At 32.1% G+C, this 12,344-nt stretch overlaps 1 long non-coding RNA gene across 6 annotated transcripts; it reads right to left on the bottom strand.

The window, feature by feature from the left end:
* Positions 1-5,182: 5,182 nt before the first annotated feature.
* LOC111054452 lies at positions 5,183-11,546 on the bottom strand. 6 transcript variants are annotated; one of them, XR_005573070.1, is made up of 5 exons: positions 11,323-11,546; positions 10,754-10,882; positions 8,065-8,131; positions 6,928-7,129; positions 5,183-5,483 (listed from the first exon to the last, which is right to left on the bottom strand). It is a non-coding gene; the product is annotated as an uncharacterized LOC111054452 (long non-coding RNA). The 6 variants fall into 6 exon arrangements; XR_005573074.1 differs by having other exon boundaries at positions 5,183-5,451; XR_005573075.1 differs by having other exon boundaries at positions 6,962-7,129.
* Positions 11,547-12,344: the final 798 nt, after the last annotated feature.

Raw genomic sequence — 12,344 nt, 5'->3', positions numbered from 1 at the left:
AACAATTATTTTCTTATAATAGTCCTACAGTATTGTATTATTTTTTTAGCACAGGCATTCATATTATGCAGACCATTATAGTCTTTCAAAAAAGATTATAAGCTTGGTGTACCAGTACTTTTTATTACCGTACTTGATACTAGTGCAATCGAATCTTTATATTATAAACCTACTATCTTCTGAATTTCGTGAGAATCGTTAGAGCCGTTTTCGAGATCCAGTGAAATACAAACATATAAACATCTAAACATGTGAACAGAAGTTGCTGTATAGGATTATTATGATATCTGGGCATGAAATTTACATTATGTACCATACTCTGAATAAAACAAGTTGAGACTTGACTAAATATCTTTATTGCCAATTTGTGCAAAATATTTCAATATTCTTGCGCAAGTCCTTAGGACTGAATATAATTGATTTAGAAAACTGCACTGGTGATGTGAAATTAGAAGATATATCAAGTCATATGGGCTTTCATGAAAGATTTTACACAATTCGACAACACGGATATTTTGTTGAAGAATCAATTTATTTTATTAAGAGTAGATTTGCGCAGGAATCAATTCTGCCAATAATTGAGCAGAAGAAAGCTTGTGTCGAAAATCGATTTCAGGCTTCTTAGAAAACGATTTTTTAAATGTTCGATATATCACACAAAATGGTATTGATGTGGTTTTTTAGGACCTGGTATTCTCAAACAATTATTTTCTTATAATAGTCCTACAGTATTGTATTATTTTTTTAGCACAGGCATTCATATTATGCAGACCATTATAGTCTTTCAAAAAAGATTATAAGCTTGGTGTACCAGTACTTTTTATTACCGTACTTGATACTGGTGCATTTGAGTACATTAGGTTCTTTTTTGTAATATTCATTTTGTTTTGTAAATAAATTGATTTATCTAAAAAAAATGACAGCAAATTATATAATACCATGATATATAATAGACTGAACCCAAAACTGTCTCTCTCAAATTTTAATAGATTAAATGTTTTCAAATAAATAAGGTTTGATTTCACATTGCTAAAATTTAGTCCAACTCTATAAAAAAATATAAACTAAGAATTTTAAATTTCCAAAGTTCCATGGAACCGGTGACTTATATTGGAAATGGAATAAAAAAAATAGAAATGAAGTTTAGTTTACATTGAATTCAAATTATACAAATATTGGAAGATTCATGTTGAAAGTAAGCTTACATCAAATTTCTACCTAGAAAACAATATATTTTGAATTAATATAATGTGAAGTAGGTAGCCTACCGTATTGTTATGAAATGATAGCCTAATGCACATGACTTTGCTGATATTTCAGCAAAGATTGTCATTACCGTATAGAAAAATAGATTTTAAGATACCATTACAGTAACTTAGTTGAATGGTGAAATCAAACACAAAATTTAATTGTTTATAATCAGCATTCAACTATAAGTTACTGTAGTGGTATCTTGAAATCTATTTTTCTATAATGACAATCTTTGCTGAAATATCAGCAAAGTCATGTGCATTAGGCTATCATTTCATAACAATACGGTACTTCACTTTTTATTAATACAAAATATTGTTTATAATATTATTTCAGAGAAAATCAAGAGCCGGATATCATAATATGTGATCGAATTCTGCAGAATAAAGTTTCTGAGTGATTGAACTGTCGTCGCTATGAAAAATAGAATACGCTAGTTTAAAACTTCCCGCTCATTCCAGTCCACCCAATAGCGCTACTTCGCGCTAACTTTTTATCCAATGAAATTTCAAATGTGCAAATAATATGTAGTAATGGTGTAGCCTAAAATTCAAAACTTCCCATAATTTATATTCCTGAATTATAAATGGGTTTTCAAGTCCTCAGGCGAGCAGGAAAAAGATTTTATAGGTAATTCCACAAAAAATGATTACATGACAGTTTCTGTAAGTACGGTATCTACGTTAATTAATGAAAAGGACCGCTCGACTGATTCCAAACCATTTTTGGTTTCAAATAATATGGTTAATTGCTCTTTTCAATCTAATACGTCGTTTTTGATCAACTTCACAGGAGATATAATAAATTTATCATCTCCAATAAAAAGGATCAACTTTAATCTCTTTCATCTTCTAAAATCATCTCAACAAAAAATGAGGTCTGGGCGTATGGAATACACCCCCCTTCCCCGACGTTGACCAGTGCCTGTTTTTGACCCGAACAATATGGTACAGTAATCCTATGCTTAATAAACACAACTAAGGGCCAAGCCACATGAGTAATATTTTCAGTCGGCACGACAGACAGGAAGCTGTCCGATTGGCAGATAGGGTTTGCGTTCGGGAATTGGCCTGATAATCAGCCAATCGGAGATATTTCTGCCTTGCCGACTTGTTTCAAACGCTTCGTTAGGCTTGGCCCTAACTCTATTTGGTCAACTACGGTAAGCATAGGCAACTCGGTAACACATAAAAATTGTCAACTATCAACATTATGATGTTGACTACAGCACCTTTGTGTTTTCATTATGATAGGTAATCAATATTTCTACATCTCATCAAACACTGTGTCAGAAGTAACTTAAAGATGCGTTTACACCAAAGTTATTAACTTCCTTATAGATTCTATTAGATTGAACATAACTTATCATACACATGATGAACATTATAAGTGAAGTCAAGTTTTGTTAAGTTCCGTTTCAATCTAATAGAATCTATACCGGTAAGGATTAAGTTATTAACTTTGGTGTGAACGGAGCTTAAAGCATTCCTTATTTCTCTTAATTATTTTACTTTCTATATTTCCTTAATATTTTATTCAACGATTAATTTATCCAGCTATAGAGGCTGAGAATGCTTTAATTTTGGTTGTAAACTAAAGTAACATCCAGTAGCTTTAATTAACAAGGCTAATTTCGATCAAGACCAACATATTCGTCACTATGGCCCAATGAAAATCGGAAATTTATGTATGGCCATATATCGAATATAGAATAAAATATACGTTCTAATTGGAGTCGCATTTTTCTATGTACGTGATTGTGGGTTGTACTGTATTTTATTGGTTGAAATTTAGCTTGATGAGTACCGTACCGTAGTAGGAAATAACAATATTTTCTGTTCTATCCTCTATGGTAGTACAATAGAAAGATGTAGGCCTGATAATAAATGTTATTCTATTTCTCTTTACTATTATTAGTAAGTACGCGAGTATAGTAGTTCGTAGTGGAAGAAGTACAGTTGGAGTGAAGCATCAGAACAATGCTCAACGAATAATAATTATGTCTTGTAGGCGAATATGTCTTTACTCATACTTCATAATTAAATACCAAATTTGGTTTTGGAAATACAAATGCTTCTGCAACTACGATTATTGACAAGTAAATAGAACAAATGCTGTAGTTTTTGTAAGTTATGATGGATTCGTTGAAGAATCATACGATAGAATCATATTCCAAATTACATTCAGACTCTTTTTGAAACAATAGTAGTGTTAATACAATGTTCTAAAACTAAATTTATATTCCTGAATTATAAATGGGTTTTCAAGTCCTCAGGCGAGCAGGAAAAAGATTTTATAGGTAATTCCACAAAAAATGATTACATGACAGTTTCTGTAAGTACGGTATCTACGTTAATTAATGAAAAGGACCGCTCGACTGATTCCAAACCATTTTTGGTTTCAAATAATATGGTTAATTGCTCTTTTCAATCTAATACGTCGTTTTTGATCAACTTCACAGGAGATATAATAAATTTATCATCTCCAATAAAAAGGATCAACTTTAATCTCTTTCATCTTCTAAAATCATCTCAACAAAAAATGAGGTCTGGGCGTATGGAATACATCCCCCTTCCCCGACGTTGACCAGTGCCTGTTTTTGACCCGAACAATATGGTACAGTAATCCTATGCTTAATAAACACAACTAAGGGCCAAGCCACATGAGTAATATTTTCAGTCGGCACGACAGACAGGAAGCTGTCCGATTGGCAGATAGGGTTTGCGTTCGGGAATTGGCCTGATAATCAGCCAATCGGAGATATTTCTGCCTTGCCGACTTGTTTCAAACGCTTCGTTAGGCTTGGCCCTAACTCTATTTGGTCAACTACGGTAAGCATAGGCAACTCGGTAACACATAAAAATTGTCAACTATCAACATTATGATGTTGACTACAGCACCTTTGTGTTTTCATTATGATAGGTAATCGATATTTCTACATCTCATCAAACACTGTGTCAGAAGTAACTTAAAGATGCGTTTACACCAAAGATTCTATTAGATTGAACATAACTTATCATACACATGATGAACATTATAAGTGAAGTCAAGTTTTGTTAAGTTCCGTTTCAATCTAATAGAATCTATACCGGTAAGGATTAAGTTATTAACTTTGGTGTGAACGGAGCTTAAAGCATTCCTTATTTCTCTTAATTATTTTACTTTCTATATTTCCTTAATATTTTATTCAACGATTAATTTATCCAGCTATAGAGGCTGAGAATGCTTTAATTTTGGTTGTAAACTAAAGTAACATCCAGTAGCTTTAATTAACAAGGCTAATTTCGATCAAGACCAACATATTCGTCACTATGGCCCAATGAAAATCGGAAATTTATGTATGGCCATATATCGAATATAGAATAAAATATACGTTCTAATTGGAGTCGCATTTTTCTATGTACGTGATTGTGGGTTGTACTGTATTTTATTGGTTGAAATTTAGCTTGATGAGTACCGTACCGTAGTAGGAAATAACAATATTTTCTGTTCTATCCTCTATGGTAGTACAATAGAAAGATGTAGGCCTGATAATAAATGTTATTCTATTTCTCTTTACTATTATTAGTAAGTACGCGAGTATAGTAGTTCGTAGTGGAAGAAGTACAGTTGGAGTGAAGCATCAGAACAATGCTCAACGAATAATAATTATGTCTTGTAGGCGAATATGTCTTTACTCATACTTCATAATTAAATACCAAATTTGGTTTTGGAAATACAAATGCTTCTGCAACTACGATTATTGACAAGTAAATAGAACAAATGCTGTAGTTTTTGTAAGTTATGATGGATTCGTTGAAGAATCATACGATAGAATCATATTCCAAATTACATTCAGACTCTTTTTGAAACAATAGTAGTGTTAATACAATGTTCTAAAACTAAATGGATATACCGTATACAATGGATAAAAAAATATAAAATGTGACACTAACTTGAAAAAGAAACCTTTTATTTCAAAGACTTCTACTATGGAACAGCTAGTGCTTTATTACAATAATGTACAATACGTAGGGTAACTAGTAGAAAAATGCACTATGATACAGGAATAACAAATTCCAATTCAAATCAATCTTATTCCATTTGAATGGTATCACATTTACTTTTGAGTGCAGGATTCGAAGGTTTAATAGATATGATCCCAATCAAGGTAACCGCCTTCAAAAGTCTTTCGCCATCATAAGCCAGTCTTCTATGTGACTGTAGAATGTTGTAAAATGTCAGAATTTGTCCTGCAAAACATTAAGAAATCATGTAATAAAATAAGTTTGTATTTATTGCTGAATGAGCTATTTTTATGAAATAGTATAAGTAACAATATTATTTTCATTGGGTATTAGTAGTGCTGACATCAAAACTGAATTTTGAAGCTCAAGTGAAGGATAAATCTGAGAAGGCGAATCTGGGGTTGAACTTGGCATGGAGAGGCATTTTTAATAATGCTAAGGTAGACTTTCCAGCTAAATGTAAATGGTTTAAAGCTTGCGAAAGGGCTGTACTGTGTCACGGAGCTCAGGTATGGGATTACAGGCATATTACAATGTAAGTTACTAGGTTATTTTTAGGCTCATGGTTCAAACTGGTAAGGCAGGACAAAATACCTTATTTGATGGAAATGATTAATTTATTTGAGATAAGATGTTTGTAATTTGTTTAAGTTCCTTTTATTTGTATTCCTTAATCTGAGTTGTTACTATCGCATTAGGTATGATTTTCATGGGAGAACATTGTGTTGGTAATTTTATTTGATTAATATATATGAGCTTTTGTTCGGAATTAATAAAATTTGATTTTTAGATAATAATTTGTTCTACGCATTTGTAAGATTTGTGTTTGACTGAAAAAAAATATTATTGAATTTTTCCGGCTAGCGATTGTTCAATCAAGCTGTAAATTGTATGAGTTTTCATATATATATATATATATATATATATATATATATATATATATATATATATATATATTGTATTGTGTAATCTTGAATAATAAAGCATTCTTTCTATTTATTCTATTCTATTATCTATAATGCAAAAGTTTTCGCTAATGTGCGATGCACAAATTTTCTGTCCTAATGTCAGTACAACCAGTTTGAAAAAGCAAAGCAAGTAAAAGCAAAGCAAATCTCAGTATAGTGATATGTAATTTTTGAATAGAATGATTTATCATTCAAACCTATTTGTATACATTATTAGAAATTTAAAAGCCTAGAGATTGCAATAAAAATTCAAGTAAAATTTGAGTTGACAGGTTGTTGAGGAAGCTAAAAAACTTTGAAATTCGATAAATTGGAAGAAATTAATGTAAAATAGTGGGAAGTAATTTTAGCCAATAAACCTCACGTGTTAATTTCAGCAGAACTTACATAATAATGAAACAGGAAAAAATAAAAAATCTTAAATTATGTATAATATGTAACTTGAGACAAAAATTACCGCTTCCCATGCTTGAATCTGTATAATCAGAATGCTTGAATCTTAATATTCATTGAAGTGATTTGAAACAAATTTTTCTTCATCACAATATATGGGCAATGCTCAACCATTTGCATCAGGCAAATGCCTAAAATTGCATGATGTCCCATAATTTAAAATGTCAATAGTCAAGAAATCACATTGAATCATGAAATAGTTAACATATTTCAAGAAATTATTTCGATCCTCAAAGCTTTTCAATTACTTGATAATAGGAGTAAAATGAATGCTTTGATTACTGCGAACTTCCTTGGTGAACGGGTCCGACCACATTATGACAGAAATGTTCTTGAGAATTGAATAGGTTCCTGGATTCATGGATTTGATAGCTTTTACCACAGCTAAACAGTCGGCAAGTTGATTTCACCTCCTTCTTCCGCTTTTATGATGCAGTACAATAGGTTCACCTGGAATCAAAATAATGGACAAAATCAGAAATCAGATTATAGTGTAATTTAGTATTGTAATTATGCTTTATTTGGAAAAGTAAATTATGCATTTTCTCCTGTAGGAGGCGAGTTAATAGTATGTAGCACACCGACTAAATTGTCATCACATTGATATAAGTTCATGAGACTATGTTCTATGATAATCACCCGTTAGATGCACTTCATTCCAGTATTTCCTAGAGGAGAGACGCGCATAAGGACACCTCAAGGATCAAAAACTTCATTCTTTTCACCGCTCTCTTTGATATCTGTAAAATACTTATTTGCAGTAGTGTAGCGTGTCTTCGTTTGTTATTCACGTGAAGAAATGCAGATGATCGATAAAACTTCTTGAAACTGTAAATTCCAATATATTTTTACAAATAATATAAAATGCAAATTAATTTAAACAGTTCAATTGTAACAACATTGATATTTTTACATTTCCGAGTATGTCAAATTATCCAATTCAAGAGAACATCTTATTTAACTAGGTAATTTGAGAGGTTTTATTGAAAAAAGCTGTAACCAAGGTCTTAAGCTGAATAAAACCACTGAATTGAAAGTCAAGCACTTATTCTGATGCAGTATGTACGTTTAACATAGTGACTTCAGACTTTTAACATATCAGTGCTTCAAAGTGCCAGACGTTCAATCAGGTGGCATAATTCAGCTATAGGCCTCAGTCAGAACTCTTCACCCTAATATATCTCTTAATTATGATGTATCCTCAATTGGACAATAAACGTGAGACTAATTTGGACAATAGGACAATCTAATTGAACAATAGAGACTTGGATGTGTAGAAACATTAAAACATTGAAATCACTACCTTCACAGTAATTCTAAAAACCTAACATCCTTTTTGGGACACTATATAAACCAATAATCAAGTAAAGTGAGGAACTACTTACCAAGGAATTGTGTCTTTCGGAAAGCTTTCTATGTGGTGACAGGCAGACATAAATGGCATTTTTATTTCTAAAAAGAAAAACGTATTAGTAGAAGAACGAGTTAAGTAGAAGAAATAATAATTAAAAAGATTGAATGCATCATACTAGAGATTAATCTACTCTCAATCCACATGAAATTTATATTGATTTTTATTTCTAAGGGTTGCATCCATTTTGCACGTATCGTATAGAGCACTAGCTGACTAAAGAGTGCAGCCTTAGTTGTCTTAGCTATCATGGCCGACATATTCCCTGTTTTGATAAGCCTAAAAGTTTGGTCAGAATGGACTCCCTACTTTCAAATCAGTGAAGAGTGCGCAGGTGAATAGTGGAATAAGAGTGGTGGTGTTATATGGCGGAAACTATGTCATTTTAAGTATTCATGTTCATCATGCAGTGTTAAGGTGAGCATCGAGGCTTTATTGTTGGAACGTTCTTTAAAAACAATGACAATGTGGTAGCGACGCAGATGCTTTTTGTAGGCGGTTTGGTTTGAATCTTCATGACAGTTCCTGATGCTAGAACCATTAGGAAATGGCTTACTACTGTATGGTCGAAAGGATCTGCACTTCCTAGAAAACAAGCTGGGCAACCTAAAAAAGGTGGGGTACCTGAAAATATCGCGGCAGTGAGGGCGTCCATTGAACAATCCCTATCGCGCTCTGTGCGGAAACATCCAGCTCCACTTGGAATATCGTCCAGAAAAGCAAGGCGAATTTTACACTTCGATCTCCATTTACACCCCTAAAAGATTATGGTTGTTTCAGACGACTGGTTAAAGCATACAGATGCTTGCAACGCACTCTTAACCTCTGTGCAACACGATACTATTCAGTGGTCTACAGATGAACCATATTTTCACGTCTCCGGATCAGTAAATACAGGAAGTACAGATCCAGTCGACCATACAGTAGTAAGCCATTCCTTAATGGCGTCGCATAGGTTCATCAGAAAGCCAGTCATGATGATTCAAACCAAACCACCTAAAAAAGGTTTAAAAGTTGCATTTTTCAGCGTTTTGCTTCCACGCTCATATCTTGAAAACAATGCATTCAACCGACATAACTAACTATTCAAAAATGAAGCTTGATACATTCTCTACACTTTTTGTTTAGTGAAATTTTGTGATATTCCCAACAGTTCCCCAGATATTCGCTCTTGAAGGTGTGTAATTGTTAAAGTAACAGGTTTTTATCCAATGTTTTGCTCTTTCAGGGCTGATAACTTTCCAATAATGCATCATAAAATGGGGACTTTTGATATGTTCTCCTCCTAACTGATAAGTCAAAAATGTTGTTTAAAACATTCCCTCCAAATTCCTTTGTCAATTGGTCTATTGTTGCAAAAATGGATATTTCACACTCAACACTAAAGCTGCTGCAAAAGGTGTTGAGAAATTTGTAAAAGTGTGAAATTATACATCAAATTGAGGAGAATTTAATGCTCTATAAGCTCATAATCAACATGGATTTTTCCCATCGATTTTTAAAAAGTTATGAAAGCAAAAATAGAAAAAAATTGGTGGCAAATGTGTTTTTTTTAATGTCACACCTTCAAGAGCGGATATCTCGAAAACTAGAGGAGATAAAAAAAGTTGTAGAATGAATATTGTAGGAGATCATGTAAGCTTTAATTTGTTATATGATAATTACGGTAAGTCCTTAAGATACATATTTTTGAGTTTTATGCGAGAAACCAAAAAATGGTAAATGGAAACCACAATTTTTATACTGGGACAAAGTCACCATAATTTTAACCTAAAATGACTTTCTAAATGATCACTATGTATAACAATTAAAATATAATAAAAAACAAAAATAAATGTACTCGCCGATATTATAAGTCTTTTAGAAATGAGTTTTCTAATAGGCTACGAAGTTTTCAGACAACAAAATCACAAGAAGAAGCAAGAAGCTAGATTTTATGTCGATAATTCAAGTAATATATCGAGATTCGACAAGATATTGATTGTAAAACCTAGATAATGATCAAGGCTACGGATATAAATGTTAAACATCGATTTCGGATAACAGATATCGGAGATAAATGATTTGAATCTTTTTCCGCGACGTGGGTCAAAGTCACCCCGGTCCGGTATTTTACAAAGGCGACTTTCTAGAAGTATCTTAAGCCTAGGTGATGAAAAATGATACAATATAAGTAGAGTTATAATAAATGAGGTTATGTAGAGTTCTTTTTTATTATTGTATTAACTTAATGATAAGTTAATAGGAAAAATATCAAATAAAATAATCATTGCTATAGATTCACAAAAAAGCTTGTAGTGCACCCAATAAAACACAGAAAGCGAGACAGGATAAGGGGCTAAGCTATCTGTGATAATAGGAAAACAGCTACCGTACAGGAAAACTTTATTTTCTATATGAAAACATAGCAAATCAAGTATGGGTGCCTTAGTAGCCTACCTACGTTTACTTATTGCAAATGTTGATTAATTTCATTAGATTATTGGAACACATCAACTTATATTTTATAGCTTTTATAAAGTTTCTAGTTTTTAATGTTCCCGAAGACCTGGCATTACTGACAAGGGCTGAAGAAGTTAATCATAAAGAAGTAAATAAACCATTTCACAAAACTTAAGTAACTTACATCTAGTTTTAATAGGTTGATATTAAAGAAAACTTACTTGGTAGGTTTTTGATATTTCATTAGCTTTATTAACTTGAGCCATTCGTTCTCCACAGAAAACTCAAAATATAGGTACGATATAGGCAGTAGTAATGATGATACGCAGGAAAGCAATTGCTATTGTTATCTGAAAAATAGTTTCCAATTAGGCCTAGCATAAATTAAATAAATATAGGCTAAGTGAATTATCATCAGAATAAAACTAAATAGCCAAAATAAGTTAAATCAATAAAATATGGTATGCTACTCTAGTTTTAAGTTTGATGTTTTTAATTAAAAACATTGAAAATATAAAGTTGTCTTTCTTATTGTATTACTTTATGTGATAGGTACCCATGATTATAAAATAAAGTGATAAACAATGAAACAATGTTGATCAACCAATCTCATTGATTCACAGTGAAACTTGCTTATTGTTTAACTCTAAATGTATTAGGAAATACTGTACCTATGTAACTAAGTTAATGACCAACAACCTTGAAAAATAAACATTAATTGTTATCATGGATAAATAGCAACATAATATTTCAATAGGAAAATTCAAATCCTAAATAATGAAATACTTACCAACATATAAGTCAGTTTCTTTCTTGTTATAATAAAGATTTTTTTATTAGGTATGCTACATTATTGCTACTTCATTTTATAACTAATACCATAACCAACAGTAAAAACACGAATTAAAATTATAGTGGTTTATAAAATAATAGTCATGTACATAATTATTATGCAAGTTTTCAAAACTCTGTTATCTGTTTCAAACAAGACTGACGACTGTTGATGAATTTATTCTAGGTTAACTATATATAGTGAGGTCCACGTTATAATGGCAGTGGATAAAGATAGAAGAATAGCGATGCCGATTCTCTGCATTAATTAATTATATTTCTACACTGTCATAAACATAATTGGCATTGTTGTGGACCTAGAAAAGGATAATACCACCGGCTTTGTCGAATGATAGACAAGGATAGCAAAACCAAAGTTGATCTAATAGTCATTATAACGTGGACCTCACTATAGAACCCTTCATATTTGTTTTGCGATAAATTTATTTCCTTACTTCAACCTACAATCGTTCAACCCACCAACATCGTTTGTTAAGTTTTATTTTCGATTTTATTATACAAGTCATTGAAATAAAGCCTTGTACACACCTCCCTACAGATTTGCGCGAACAATCGTATCTACACATGCCTCGGCATTCACTGTACGTCCTTGTGGACACGTTCCACGTATGCCTCGGCATTCAAAAAGCTATCTGATTTGCAGACGACACGAAGACATGGTAGATGTAAATTCTCCACATCATGACAACAATGGAGTCCACAAGGACATACAGTGAATGTCGAGGCATGTGTACATACGATTGTTCACGCAAATCTGTAGGGACGTGTGTACAAGGCTTTATTTCAATGACTTGTACAATAAAATCGAAAATAAAACTCAACAAACGATGTTGGTGGGTTGAACGATTGTAGGTTGAAGTAGGGAAATAAATTGCTACATGACATAAGATATGAGATTGTCGAATCAAACTTTATTAGGATGTCAAAACATTATTTTGCTAATACACTGAATCTAATTCA

The sequence above is a fragment of the Nilaparvata lugens genome, chromosome X, assembly GCF_014356525.2.
Source record: "Nilaparvata lugens isolate BPH chromosome X, ASM1435652v1, whole genome shotgun sequence".
Taxonomy (NCBI): Eukaryota; Metazoa; Arthropoda; class Insecta; order Hemiptera; family Delphacidae; genus Nilaparvata; species Nilaparvata lugens.
Note: the sequence above shows the minus strand (reverse complement) of the source record. Positions and strands in the feature narration are given on the sequence as shown.